General features: G+C 35.2%; 1 long non-coding RNA gene across 1 annotated transcript in view; it reads right to left on the reverse strand.

Annotated features, from left to right (window-relative positions):
* Positions 1 to 14,470, reverse strand: part of LOC123381235 — a 296,498-nt gene that overhangs the window by 44,039 nt on the left and 237,989 nt on the right. The gene's annotated exons all lie outside the window — the stretch shown is intronic.

Below are 14,470 nucleotides of genomic sequence, written 5' to 3' on the forward strand. Positions count from 1 at the left end.
AAAAACAGAAAACCCTGGATTACAGTCCTATCTCAGTCACTAATCCATTTGACCTGAAACACATCACATCATCTCCCTCAACTTCAATGTTGTTACACACACGATGCTAGCTTTGGACCAGATTATGTGTAAAGTGCTCTCCAAAGTGAACACTGGTGATTCTATGAAATCAGACTGCTTTTAAAGTTGACTAGAGAGAAAGAATCTACATCCTGCCTTAGAGATATAAGCCAGAACTTTATAACTTTCAAACAAGAGGAATACTAATTGTCATATCTGACATCTGGGGAAATTTTAACCTATAAAAAATCCAAGCTTCTACAGGATCGTTAAAAAGTGAAAAAACTTTTCCTACTTGAGACAACCTAAGAGAATGACAGAATGAGAAGACAGAAAATGTGTCACTATTTGCTGCTCTTATTGAATGCCATCTGTTACATGACTGCAGACCAGGTGAATAGTGTACCTGCCAAGGAAACAGTTCAAATCTCTCTCTCGAGGTTCACTCCCTTTTACATGAGTTTCATCACAAAATTATATACAATAGAATAAACATTAATTACTCATGTACTACGCTGAAGTTTTCTGGATCATCACTATAAACTTACCAGAAGAACATGTCTTATAACTTTTCTGCTTCTAGATTTAATACTTTATAATAGAACTAAAATACTCAGAGTCAAAATAACTCTAAAAATGATTATAGGCGGGGCGCCTGGGTGGCGCAGTCGGTTAAGCGTCCAACTTCAGCCAGGTCACGATCTCGCGGTCCGTGGGTTCGAGCCCCGCATCGGGCTCTGGGCTGATGGCTCAGAGCCTGGAGCCTGCTTCCGATTCTGTGTCTCCCTCTCTCTCTGCCCCTTCCCCGTTCATGCTCTGTCTCTCTCTGTCTCAAAAATAAATAAACGTTAAAAAAAAAATTTAAAAAAAAATGATTATAGGCAATTAAAAATATGTCTAGGGGTGCCTGGGTGGCTCAGTTGGTTAAGTGTCTGACCTCGACTCAGATCAAGATTTCAGTTTGTGAGTTCAAGCCCCACATGGAGCTCTGTGCTGACAGCTCAGAGCCTAGATCCTGCTTCCTATTCCATCTCTCCCTCTCTCTCTGCCCCTCCCCTGCTTGCAGTCTGCCTCACTTTCTCTCAAAAATAAATAAACATTTAAAAAAAATTTTTTAATAAATAAATAAATAAGTAAAGCAGCATAAAATATAAAAGCAGCAGCTGAACATTAAGTTGAGCAGTTGAACATTAAGTATTTTGGTTTTGGGCTTTAACTATTTGGACAACCAATTTTTGTACTAGATATTTCCAAAATGTAAATCAGTTAGTCAGATAGATAATATATGGTGAATGTACTTACATTCTCTAAGAGTGAAAGCATTCATGGATATGGAAAAATCCCTTCCCTTTCCAAAAGGATAATTTATGTATTTTTTTAATTGAAGATAATGGGTGAAATTTAGGAGTTAAAACATAAATTTGGAAAACTTCCAGTTTAAAATGGTAAATAGCACCTAATTAAACCTCTCCCAGTTTCTCAACTTTGAAGACAAGCCTAGTTGAAGGAAAATATCCTATGGAAGTACACAATCACTCAAAGATAAATATATAAAGCTATTCACTAGAGATTTTTTATTTCAAAATAGTTAGAAATTACCTAAATGTTTACCAAAAAAACACAAATTTTAAATAAATTGTCTAACACCAATGAATGGATTGATTTGTGGCATTTATAAATATTGAAATATGTATATTTACATGAAAAAATGTTCACTGTGTAACAAATGTGTATTTGCCAAAACATTTATATTGATCATCTTTGGAAGACAAAATAATAGTGTATGTTCCCTGCACTTTTTATTTATTCATTTATTTTTTTTAATTTTTTTTTAATTTTTTTTTCAACGTTTTTTATTTATTTTTGGGACAGAGAGAAACAGAGCATGAACGGGGGAGGGGCAGAGAGAGAGGGAGACACAGCATCGGAAACAGGCTCCAGGCTCCGAGCCATCAGCCCAGAGCCTGACGCGGGGCTCGAACTCACAGACCGCGAGGTCGTGACCTGGCTGAAGTCGGACGCTTAACCAACTGCGCCACCCAGGCGCCCCTATTCATTTATTTTTAACAGCTTTATGAGATATAATATCCATACCATAATATCTACCAGTGTGCAGTCCAATGGTGTTCAATATCTTTACAGAGTTAAGCAAACATCACCAGTCTAATTATAGAACATTTTGTCACCTCAAAAAGAAACTCCATACCCAATAGCAGCCATTCCCCATTCCAATCCTCCACCTCCTCAACTACCCCCTCTCCCCCCTGCCTCACCAACTGACCTAGGCAACAACAATATACTTTCTATCTCTGGATTTGTCTATTCTGGACATGTCATATAAATGGAATCATACAATGTGTGGTTTTTGTGTATCATGCTTTTTTTCACTTAGAACCATTTTGCAAAGTTTATCCAAATTGCAGTGGGTGTCAGTATGTCATTCCTTTTTATGGCTGAATAATCTTCTATTGTATGACAGATCACATATTATTTATCCATTTGTCAATTAATGGATATTGTGTTGTTTCCACTTTTGAGTCATTATGAAAATGCTGTTATGAACATTTGGGTACATTTTTGTATGTATTTCATTTCTCTAGGGTAGCTACTTAGGGGTGGAATTGTTGGATCATAGGTTAACACTGCTTAACATTTTGAGGAATGTTTAAATTGTTTTCCACAGCAGCTATCATGGAAACTTTACATTCCCATTAGCAACGCATAAGGATTCCAATTCCTCTACATTCTTGTCAAAACTTGTTATTGTCTGTCTTTTTATATACGGGGGGGGGGGGGGGGGGGGATGGGTGAAATAGGTGAAGGGGATTAAGAGCACATTTATTTGATGAGCACTGAGTAATATGGGGAATTACTGAATCACCACTTGAAAATAATATTGTACACTTGAAAATAATATTACACTGTATTTTAACTACACTGGAATTAAAATTAAAAAATGTTTAAATATTGTCTGTCTTTTCTATGATATCCATGCAACTGGATACGAATGGTATCTCCTCACAGTTTTATTTCCATTTCTCTGATAACAAATTATGTTGAGCATTTCTTCATGTGTTTATTGGCCATTTGTAGATCTTAGATAAATGTCTTTCCAAATCTTTTGCCCATTTTTTAATTAGTTTGTCTTTTTATTGATAATTTGTAAGAGTTCTTTATATATTCTGGATACAAGTCTCTTATTAGATATACAAGTTGCAGATCTTTTCTCCCATTCAGTGGATTCTTTTCATTTTCTTGATGGTGTTCTCTGCAGCACAAATATTTTTAATTCTAATGAAGTACACCTTAGCTTTCTTATTCTTTTGTCACTTGTGCTTTTGGTGTCATAGCTAAGAAACCATTTGCCTAATTCTAAGGCAGATGACTTACACATATGCTTTCCTCTAAAAGTTTTATACTTTCACCTCAGATACTTAGGTATTTAATTCATTTCAACTTAACTGGTATTTTATGATGTAGGGTGAGGGGGTCCAACTTCCTTCTTTCACAGATGGATGTCTACTTGTTTAAGTACCATTTGTTGAAAAGACTATTCTTTCCTCATTGAATGGCTTTGCCATCCTTGTTGAAAACCAACTGACTGCAGATTTAAAGCTTTATTTCTAGACTCTCAATTCTAATTCCATTGATCTATCTTTATGCTGGTACTATAGTGGGGCACCTTGGTGTCTCAGTCAGTTAAGCATCCAACTTCAGGTCAGGTCATGATCTCACAGTTCGTGGGTTTGAGCCCCGCATAGGACTCTGTGCTGACAGCTCAGAGCCTGGTGCCTGCTTTGGATTCCCTGTCTCCTTCTCTTTCTGCCCTTCCCCTGCTCACACTCTGTCTGTGTGTATCTCTCTCTCTCTCAAAAATAAATAAGCATTAAAAAAAATTTATGCTTGTACTATATTGCCTTGATTACTTTAGCTTTGTAGTAAGTTTTGAAATTGGAAATAGTGAGTCCTTCTACTTTCTTATTCATTTTCACGATTGTTTTGGTTATTCAAGTTCCCTTGATAACTTACGATCAGCTTGTCAATTTCTGCACTCTGCACACATACACACACACACAGACACACACACAAAAAGCATCTCAAGTTTAATAAGAATTGCGTTGAATTTGTAGATAAGTTGGTGAGATTTGCCACTTGGGTAATATTAACTCTTCTACTCCATGAACATGGAATACCTTTCCAATTATTTAGATCTTCCTTAATTCCTTTCAACAACTTCTTGTAGTTTTCAGAGTAAATTTTGCACTTCTTCGTTAAATTTATTCCTAAATGTTTAATTACTTTTGATACTACTATATACAGAATTATCTTATAATTTCCATTTTGAATTATTCATTGCTAGGACATAGAAATATATTTTATTTTTGTATATTGATCTTGCATCCTGCTGAACTCCTGTTTTGGATCTAATAGGTTTGGGGGAATTATTCATAATATTTTATATACTAGATTATGTCATCTGAGAGTAGAAATAGTTTTAATTCTTCCTTCCCAATATGGATGATTTTTATTTCTCCTTCTTGCCTAATTGCCCTGGCTAGAACCTCCATTACAATGTTGAATAGAATGGTGAAAGCAGACATTTTTGTCTTGTTCCTGTTGTTAGGGCTCTTGCTTTTTATTTTTTTTTTTTTAATTTTTTTTTTCAACGTGTATTTATTTTTGGGACAGAGAGAGACAGAGCATGAACAGGGAAGGGGCAGAGAGAGAGGGAGACACAGAATCGGAAACAGGCTCCAGGCTCTGAGCCATCAGCCCAGAGCCTGACGCGGGGCTGGAACTCACGGACCGCGAGATCGTGACCTGGCTGAAGTCGGACGCTTAACCGACTGCGCCACCCAGGCGCCCCAGGGGCTCTTGCTTTTTAATCCAACCTGACAATCCCTACCTTCTAATTGAGATGTTTACATTTAATGTGGATTTTATATGGCTAGGTTTAAACATATATTTTTAATATACATAAACATATTTTATAAATGCATATTATATACATATATAAGCACATATTTTACAAGTATGCATTTATATATAAACATATTTTTGTATGGTTGGGTATAAACATGGGATAATCACAGGTTGTACTTGCTGTATGCTTTCTTACTTATTTCTTTTCTTGACATACAAAAAGCTGTACATAGCTGAGGTGCACCACTGGATGAGTTTGGAGATAAGTATTCACCCATGATTGCTTTGGATAGTATGGATATTTTAACAATTTTAATTTTTCCAGCCCATGAACATGAGATGTTTTTCTATTTATTTGTGTCTGCCTTAATTTTTTTCATCAGTGTTTTTTGATTGTTAGTGTACAAGTCTTTCACCTCTTTGGTTAAGTTTATTTCTAAGTATTCTTTTTGATGCTAATATAAATGGAATTTTTTTCTTAATATCCTTTTAGGACAACTTGCCATTAGTGTATGGAAACACAACTGATATTTGTATACTGATTTTGTGTCCTGAAACTTTGCTAAATTCATTTATTAGTTCTAATAGTTTTTTGGTAGAGTCTTCAGGATTTTCTACATATAAGATCATGTCCTTGACAAAAAGATCATTTTACTTCTTCCTTCCTGATTTGGATGCCTATTTAGTTATTTTTCTTTTCTAATCACTCTAGCTAGCATTTCCTGTACTATGCTGAATGTAAGAGTGAGAGTAGGCAACATTGCTTTTTTCTACATCTTGGAGGAAAAGCTTTCAGCTTTTCACCATTGAGTATAGTATTAGCTAGCAGCTTTTCATATGTGGACTTTATTGTGTTGAATTAAGTTCCTTTGATATTTAATTTGTTGAGAGGTTTATTTTTTAATCCATAAAAAAGTGTTGAATTTTTTAAATGCTTTTCCTGCATCTATTGAGATGATCATGATTTTATCTTTCATTCTGTTAATGATGTGGTGTATCACATTGATTGATTTGTGTATGTTGAACCATCCTTGCATCCCTAGGATAAATCCCATTTAGTCACTTTTAATGTGCTGTTAAAGTTGGTTTGCTAACATTTTGTTGAAGGCTGTTGCATCTATGTTCATCAGGGATATTGGCCTGTAATATTCTTTTCTTGTGGCATTTTTGTCTGTCTTTTATATCAGACTAAGGGTGGCCTTATAAAAATAATTTGGAAGTGTTCCCTCTTTTTCTATCTTTTGTAAGAGTTTAAGAAGATTGGTATTAATTTTTCTTTAAATGTTTGGGAAATTCACCTGTGAAACCAACTAGTCCTGGATTTTTCTCCTTTGGAAAAATTTTTTATTACCGATTAAATCTTCTTATTTGTTATTGATCTGTTACATTTTCTATTTCCTCTTAATTCAGTTTTGGTAGGTTGTATGTTTCTAGAAATTTAACTATTTCTTCTAGATTATCCAATTTGTTGGCATATAATTGTTCATAGTAGTCCCTTATATCTTTTTTGTTTCTGTGACATTAGCTATAATGTCTCCTCTTCCATTTCTGATTTTATGTATTTGAGTCTCCTCTCTCTCAGTCCACCTAAGGGTTTGTTGATTTTGTTTATCTTTTGTAAAAATGAACACTTAGTTTCATTGATTTTTTCTATTCTCTATTTTATTTATTTTTCCCATAATCTTTATTACCTCCTTCTTTTTGCTAACTTTTAGCTTCATTCATTCATTTTTTAGTTCCTTAAGGAATAATGTTAGATTGTTCATTTGAGATCTTTCTTCTTTTATAATGTAAGCATTTATCACTATAAACATTCTTATTAGTACTGTTTTTGCTGCATCCTATAAGCATTTTTACCTTGTGTTTTTGTTTTCATTTGTCTCAAGATATTTTCTAATTTCTAATTTCCTTTTTGATTTCTTCTTCAGCCCAATGGTTGTTCAAGAGTGTATGATTTCTATTTATACCATCTGGTCTTTGTTCCTCTTTTCCTCTTTTTCTGCTTTCCTTTGAATTGAGTATTCTGTTTCCCATTTTACATCCTTTTCATCTAATTAGCCAAATATTAAGCAAATAGTATCGAAATATCTTTGTGATTATTTTAGGGCTTATAAAATACATATTTTAATCATTTCAGTCTGCCTTTAAGTGATATTGAACCACTTTACATACAGTGCAAAAACTGTATAATCCTCTACTTCCATTACTTCCTTCCCTGTGTTTGTTATTCATTTTAATTCTACATGTTATGATCCCACACTACATTGTTATTTTTGCTTTATACAATTACTTATCTTTTCAAAAGGTTTAAATAACAAAAAGCTATTTTTATTTACTTAAATATTTACCATTCCTGGCACTCTTCATTGTTTTGTTTAGATCAGAGTTTCTCCATGTGGTACCATTTTTCTTCTGCCTAAAGGATTTCCCTTAATATTTCCTATTACACAATCCTGATGATAATGAAGTCTTTCACTTTTACATTATTTTTAAAGATATTTTGAAGAATTGTAAATGGACAACTTTTTTCTCTCAGTTCACTAAAGATATTGCTCCATTGTCATCCAGCTTTCGTTGTTTAGAATGAGAAATCTGCTCTTACATTTATTTTTCTTCTTCTGTAGACAGTGTATCTTGTTTCTCTAACAACACTTAAGATTTTTTTAAGTCACTGGTTATAAGCAATTTGATTATGATGTGCATTGAAGTAGTTTTCTTCATGTTTTTCTTGCTTATGTTCATTCAGTTTCCTAGTTCTGAGGTTTGTAATTTTCACCAAATTTGGAAACTTTTCAGCAATTATTTTTTCAAATTTTTTTCTATCAACCTCCTTCCCCTTCAGGGACTTCAACTACATATATATCAAGTTGTCCTATTGTTCACTAATGCTTTGCTCATTCTTTTCAGTTTTTTGTCTCTGTGTTTCATTTTGGATAGTTGTTATTGGGATATCTTCAATTTCACTAATACTTTATTCTGTAATTTATAATATGCATTAATCTCATACAGTGTATATTTTATCCTAGATATTGTAATTTTCATATCTACAAGTTCAGTTTTGGTCTTTTTTGTTTTCCTTGTCTCTACTTAACTTGTTCAATCTTATTGAACACAGAATATAGTTATAATAACTATTTTAATTGTCTTTCTTTATCTTCTAATTTGTTTCCTTTGGGACAGTTTTAATTGATTTTTCTTCTCATTATTATGGATCATATTTTTCCTTCTTTGCATGACTACTTGTTTTTATTGACTTCTACACATGATTAATTTTTACCTTGTTGGGTATTATTATTGTATTTCTATAAACATTATGGGCTTCATTCTGGGATCTAGTTAAGTTACTGCAAATGGATTAATCTTTTTAGATTGTGCTTTTAAGCTTCACTAAATAAGACCAGAGAAGCATTTAATCTAGGGCTAATTTTGCACTATAACTAAAGCAAAATCCTCCTTTGTACTCTACCTGATGTCTTATGAATTATGAGATTTTCCACTTTGGCTGGTGGACAATTACTATTCCTATGCCTTTTTTGAGCTCTGAAGATTGTTCACTGTAATCCTTTTGGGTGTTTTTTCCCCTGGCCTTGAATAATTTCCTCACAGACATGCACTGATTGGTACTCAGCTGAATACTTACAACTTCAACTTCTACAGATCTCCAGAGTTCTCTCTCTTTGTGCAGCTCTCTTTTCTCCAGTGTTGTCCTTAAAACTCTAGCTTTTTTGCTTCCCTCAATAGTCACCTCTTTCTTCTCAACTTAAGGAGACCACTGGGCTCTTGTTGGGTTAGTTCTCCCTAGGAGACAGCCTGGAAATTTTCTCCAAGTAGTAATCTGAGGAAATTGTAGACTTCACCTCACTTGTCTCCCTTTTCTCAGGGATCAATGTCTTTCATTGGCTGATGTTCAATATCCAAGAACCACTGTTTGTCCACATATTCTGCTGCTTCAGGCAGGACAATGAATCCAATCTCCATTACTTCAGCTTGGCCAGAAAGAGTTGATCATAAATTTTGAAAATTTCTTCTCCCTGCAGAGTCTCTGTGTTCAAGTTTTCTATTGTTGTATAATAAATCACTTCAAAAATTATTGAATTATCGTGATAGTAGTATTTATTTTACTCATGAATCTGTAGTTTGGGCATAACTCTATGAAGACAGCTCATCTTTGCACAACCTGGCATTAGTTGGGCGGTTCAAAAGCTGGGGGGTGGAATCATTGGAATCCTCATTCATATGTCTGGTCACCGAGGCTGGCTATTAGTTAGGATCTCATGTGGAGCTGTTATCAGAACACCTCATGCCATCTTGTCATATGGTGACTTGGCTTCTTTATAGCATTGTAGTTAGGTTCTCAAGGGTAAGTGTTTAGAGACAGAGAAAATCATGTGAGCGCTACATCTTTTTTTTTTAACCTTGCCTTAAAAATTACACTTTAATTTCATCACATTCTTTAGAAGCAAGTCACTAAAACCAGGTCATATTCAAGGAGAGAGGAATTAGACTCTACCTTTAGATGTGAGAAATGTCAAAGAAATTGTGGACATGTTTTTAAAACTCCAAACTTTGTTTTCTCTATGCTGCATTTTTTCTGCTTATTTTGATCTCCATTTTTCATATCAGATATTTTCCTCTGTCATCTGATATTCATTGGTTGGATGTTCATAATTAAGATAGGGGTTCTAAAAACCCCCAAGTGTGTGAAAAGGTTTGTCGATTCTGACCTTTACTTTATTGTGGTCTGTTGGAGAAATTAAAAAATATGTTTAGGTATTTCTTCCTAAGCCAACCAGATTCCCTAGGGGGAAAAAAAATGTACAATCTCTTCTTTGGAGGAGGAAGGTGAATATTCTGGGACATGAACGAAGGAAGAGAGCTGTGATGCCTCAGATTCCAGTATGCAAATAATATCTAGATCCCCATTTTCTGTCCAGTACTTCCATTCTCAATTGAACTTGAAGTTCCATCTACTTATCCCCCTCTGGAAAATATAATTTTATTCTATATCTGGGGTGAAAGAAGGGCCATTCATCAGGTGGCTCATCAGAGTGTAGGAGGCAATGTGGGATCTGCATAGTTTTTAAACAGACTTTCAAACAATCCTTCTTATTCAATCACCACTTCTAGAGGAACCTAGCACCAGCAATCTCTGAGTCTTTGGACAATTGCTCCATGTAAATCAGGTGGATTTCTGCTTTCCCCACTGCTGCCGTAGGATTTCTTTTTAGTAGGTTTGCTAAGAATTTGTCACTCATATCCATCAGCTTGTCCACTTCCAAAATTCTGTCTTTGCTGTCTTCTCTCCCACCCTTCCCCTTCTTTAGGTTTAGTCTTTTTTTTCTCATTCACCTAATAATATTTATTTTTTATATGAAATTTATTGTCAGATTGGTTTCCATACAACACCCAGTGCTTATCCCACCAGGTGCCCTCCTCAATGCCCATCACCCACTTTCCCCTCCTTTCCACCCCCCATCAACCCTCAGTTTATTCTCAGGAGGTTTAGTCTTTTAAAAAATTCTTCTGTTGCCATTTGATGGATGAGGGGAGAAGCAAGTGTAAGGATGTGTTTAATCCATTAACTTTTCTCAGAACTCAACCTTATTTTTTAAAGCTTTACCTTCAGGTTACTCAATGCCAAGATTTTCCAGGTTCAACTATGCTCTTTGTAACATCCAATTTTCTGACTAGTCATTCTCTGCTCCCTGGGAATCTCTCTAGCACTCACTTAACAAATCTTCTTCCATTTTTTTTTTTTTTTTGCCAGATGTTTGTAGAAATCCTCCTAAGTGGCTACTAACCATTTTCATGCCTTTTCTGGATGATTTGGTCCAGTTGGTTAGAAAAAAAAAAAACAACAACCCAAACACTTCCAGATTAGATTATCCACATTAAAATCGTAACCTTCAATGTTCTTTCAGTACTTAATACTTTGGGGATTCTCCTCAAAGTTCCACTTTACATTTTTATTCCTATTCCAATCCCTGTCTGGATCACACATATGTATATCATGTTTCTACTTCACTTTTTTCTCAAAAGAAACATTAAATATCTAATACAATGATCACATTTACAAACACATGACATAATTTATTTTGTCTATAGATAAAGCAAAGTAAAATAAAATTCAAATTTTACTGGTGATTAGGATATTTCTCTAGAACTCACTTTTTTTCTTTAAATCCTCAGGGCAATCAATTGGAACTAATTACTGTCTACAATGAACACAGAAGCCTGGAATAGTTAAGAGTTTGTCAAATGTCGTGCAGCGAGATCATGGCAGAACTAAACTTAGTCCTTTTCAAACTTTCACACTGATTCATATGTGCTTAGAACCTGTTTTTAAAGGAATAAATAAGTGCTATTAAACATTTATCTAGCTGAGGTAGATAATAAGCTGAGGACAAAATAATAAATTTTTATCTACCCATCACCCAATTCCAACAATTTTCAATTCATGATCTGTCTCATCTCATTCATACCCCACATATTTCTGTAATTGGATTACTACAAAGCAAATCCCTGAAATCATATCATTTCATAAATGATAAACCTTTAAGTTGAAAATCAATCAATAGTTTAGATTAACTAGTATCAATTACCTGTAACAAGTTTAAACTATGAATAAAAAGTTCCTAATTAAAAGTGAGCTCTGGACAAGCTGAATTTGGCTTACAGGCCAGAGAATGCAGATCCCTGGCCTCCTGGATCTCTCACTAATTAATTAATTAAATAAAATCTTTGGAGGATCCAAGATGGAGGAACAGCATGGAAGTTTTTTGTGTGTCTCATGTCCATGAAATAGAGCCAGACCAACACTAAACCATCCTACACACCTAGAAAACTGATTGGAGGATTAACACAACAATCTGCATAACCTGAACCACAGAATTCAGCAGGTACCTGGCGCAGAGAGGTGAACTTGGGGAATGAGAAGGAGCAGGAAGGGAGGTGCTTTTGCGAGCAGAGAGAGGACGGAGACTGGGGGGGAGGAATACGGGAAAAGCACCCCTCCCCAAAAGCAGGTGGAGAGAAAGTGTAAAATTGGAAACAGCCTCAGGGACTAAACTAAAAAGGGAGAAAGGAGAAAGGAGAGGGTTTAAATTCCATTAAGACTGTAAACAAGGGGAGTGCAAAGTCTGCAACTCCACAGCTCGATACCTGGCAGTGCTCTGGCGGGAAAGGCAAATCCCCAGGAACAGAGTGGGGTCCAGGAGGTTCTCGGGCCACATGGGGAAAAGCAGTCCCACTGATGGAAGGACATTTGGTAGAGACTGTTGAAGCCACCTGGTCCCAGCAGACCCCAGAAAATGGCCACAATCACTGGTGCTGGAACAAGGTCATTGAGGGTGAAGCCTGGGGCCAGATGGGTGCATGATTTTCCATAATCCCTGAAAGGTTGCTGCTACACTATCTTGCGAACTTTTTCTGGGGGGGGCTGACACCTGGCTGCAGTCTTAGGGAACCAGCAGCAGCAGGGTCCAGCAAGCGTTCGTGGGTGCAGCCGGCACCCAGCCATTGCTCGGTGAGACCCTCCTGCAGAGGGGCGAAACAGGTCAAAGCTGCAGTCCTAGTCTGACTTCTAGGGGAAAACGAACAGTCCTACTTCAGTCTATAAGCAGGTCCATCTATTCAATTTTCTTTCTTTTTTTTTCTCTTTTACACTTTTATTTTTCTTGAATATAGAAAGAGAAAAAATTCATTTTTATTTTCAATTTTTATTAAAAATATTTTTATTTAATTTTTATTACTATATCTTTTACTTTTGTGTAAATTTTTTCAAATTCTATTTTACATCCATCATTTTATTTTAGTCTACTTCAGTGTATTCACCTTTTCAAATTTTCAAACGATTTCCTTTTTTTTTTCCTTTCTGTTTCTTTTTTCTCCTTTTCATTTCTTTTCTTTTTCTTGAATGCAGAAAGAGGAATACTTCATTTTTACTTTCAATTTCTATTAAAAATATTTTTCTTTAAATTTTTACTATATTTTTTGCTTTTATGTAAATTTGTTCAAATTCTATTTTACTTCCATAATTGTAATTTAGTCTACTACAGTGTATTCACTTTTTCAAATTTAAAACGATCTCTTTTTTTTTTTTTAATTTTTTTTTTCAACGTTTATTTATTTTTGCAACAGAGAGAGACAGAGCATGAACGGGGGAGGGGCAGAGAGAGAGGGAGACACAGAATCGGAAACAGGCTCCAGGCTCTGAGCCATCAGCCCAGAGCCTGACGCGGGGCTCGAACTCCCGGACCGCGAGATCGTGACCTGGCTGAAGTCGGACGCTTAACCGACTGCACCACCCAAGCGCCCCAAAACGATCTCTTTTTTCTTTCTTTTTTTCATTTCTTTTCTTTTTCTTGAATACAGAAAGAGAAAAAATTCATTTGTACTTTTAATTTTTATTAAAAATATTTTTTAAAAAATTTTTCCACTATACCATTTACTTTTGTGTGTATTTTTTCAAATTCTATTTCACTCCCATCATCTCATTTTAGTCTACTTCAGTGTATTTATTTTTTCAAATTCTCAAACAATTTCCTTTTTTTTCTCCCCCCCTTTTTTTTTTCTCTAATCTGTCAAACCACTTCAACACCCAGACCAAAAAACACCTAGGATCTAGCATCATTTATTCGATTTGTGTGTGGGGGGGTTTAATTTTTTAATTTTAATATTTTTTTAATTTCAATTTTTTTAATTTTAATTTTTCTACCTCATTAATTCCTTTTCTCCCTTCAAAATGACAAAATGAAGGAATTCACCCCAAAAGAAAGAGCATGAAGAAATGACAGCCAGGGATTTAACCAACACAGATAAAAGCAAGATGTCTGAGCCAGAATTTAGAATCACGATAATAAGAATACTAGCTGGAGTCGAGAATAGATTAGAATCCCTTTCTGCAGAGATAAAAGCAGTAAAAAATAGCCAGAATGAAATTAAAAATGCTATAACTGAGCTGCAATCGTGGATGGATGCCACAGTGGCAAGGATGGATGAGGCAGAACAGAGAATCAGTGATACAGAAGACAAACTCATAGAGAATAATGAAGCAGAAAAAAAGAGGGAGATTAAGTCAAAAGAGCACAATTTAAGAATTCGAGAAATCAGTGACTCATTAAAAAGGAACACCATCAGAATCATAGGGGTCCCAGAAGAGGAAGAGAGAGATATAGAGGTAGAAGGGTTATGTGAGCAAATCATAGTGGAAAACTTTCCTAACCTGGGGAAAGACACAGACATCAAAATCCAGGAAGCACAGAGGACCCACATTAGATTCAGCAAAAAACAACCATCAGCAAGGCATATCATAGTCAAATTCACAAAATATTCAGGCAAGGAGAGAATCATGAAAGCAGCAAGGGAAAAAAAGTCCCCAACCTACAAGGGAAGACAAATCAGGTTTGCAGCAGACCTATCCACAGAAACTTCGCAGGCCAGAAAGGAGTGGCAGGATATATTCAATGTGCTGAATCAGAAAAATATG

This window comes from Felis catus, chromosome D3, assembly GCF_018350175.1.
Source record: "Felis catus isolate Fca126 chromosome D3, F.catus_Fca126_mat1.0, whole genome shotgun sequence".
Lineage (NCBI taxonomy): Eukaryota > Metazoa > Chordata > Mammalia > Carnivora > Felidae > Felis > Felis catus.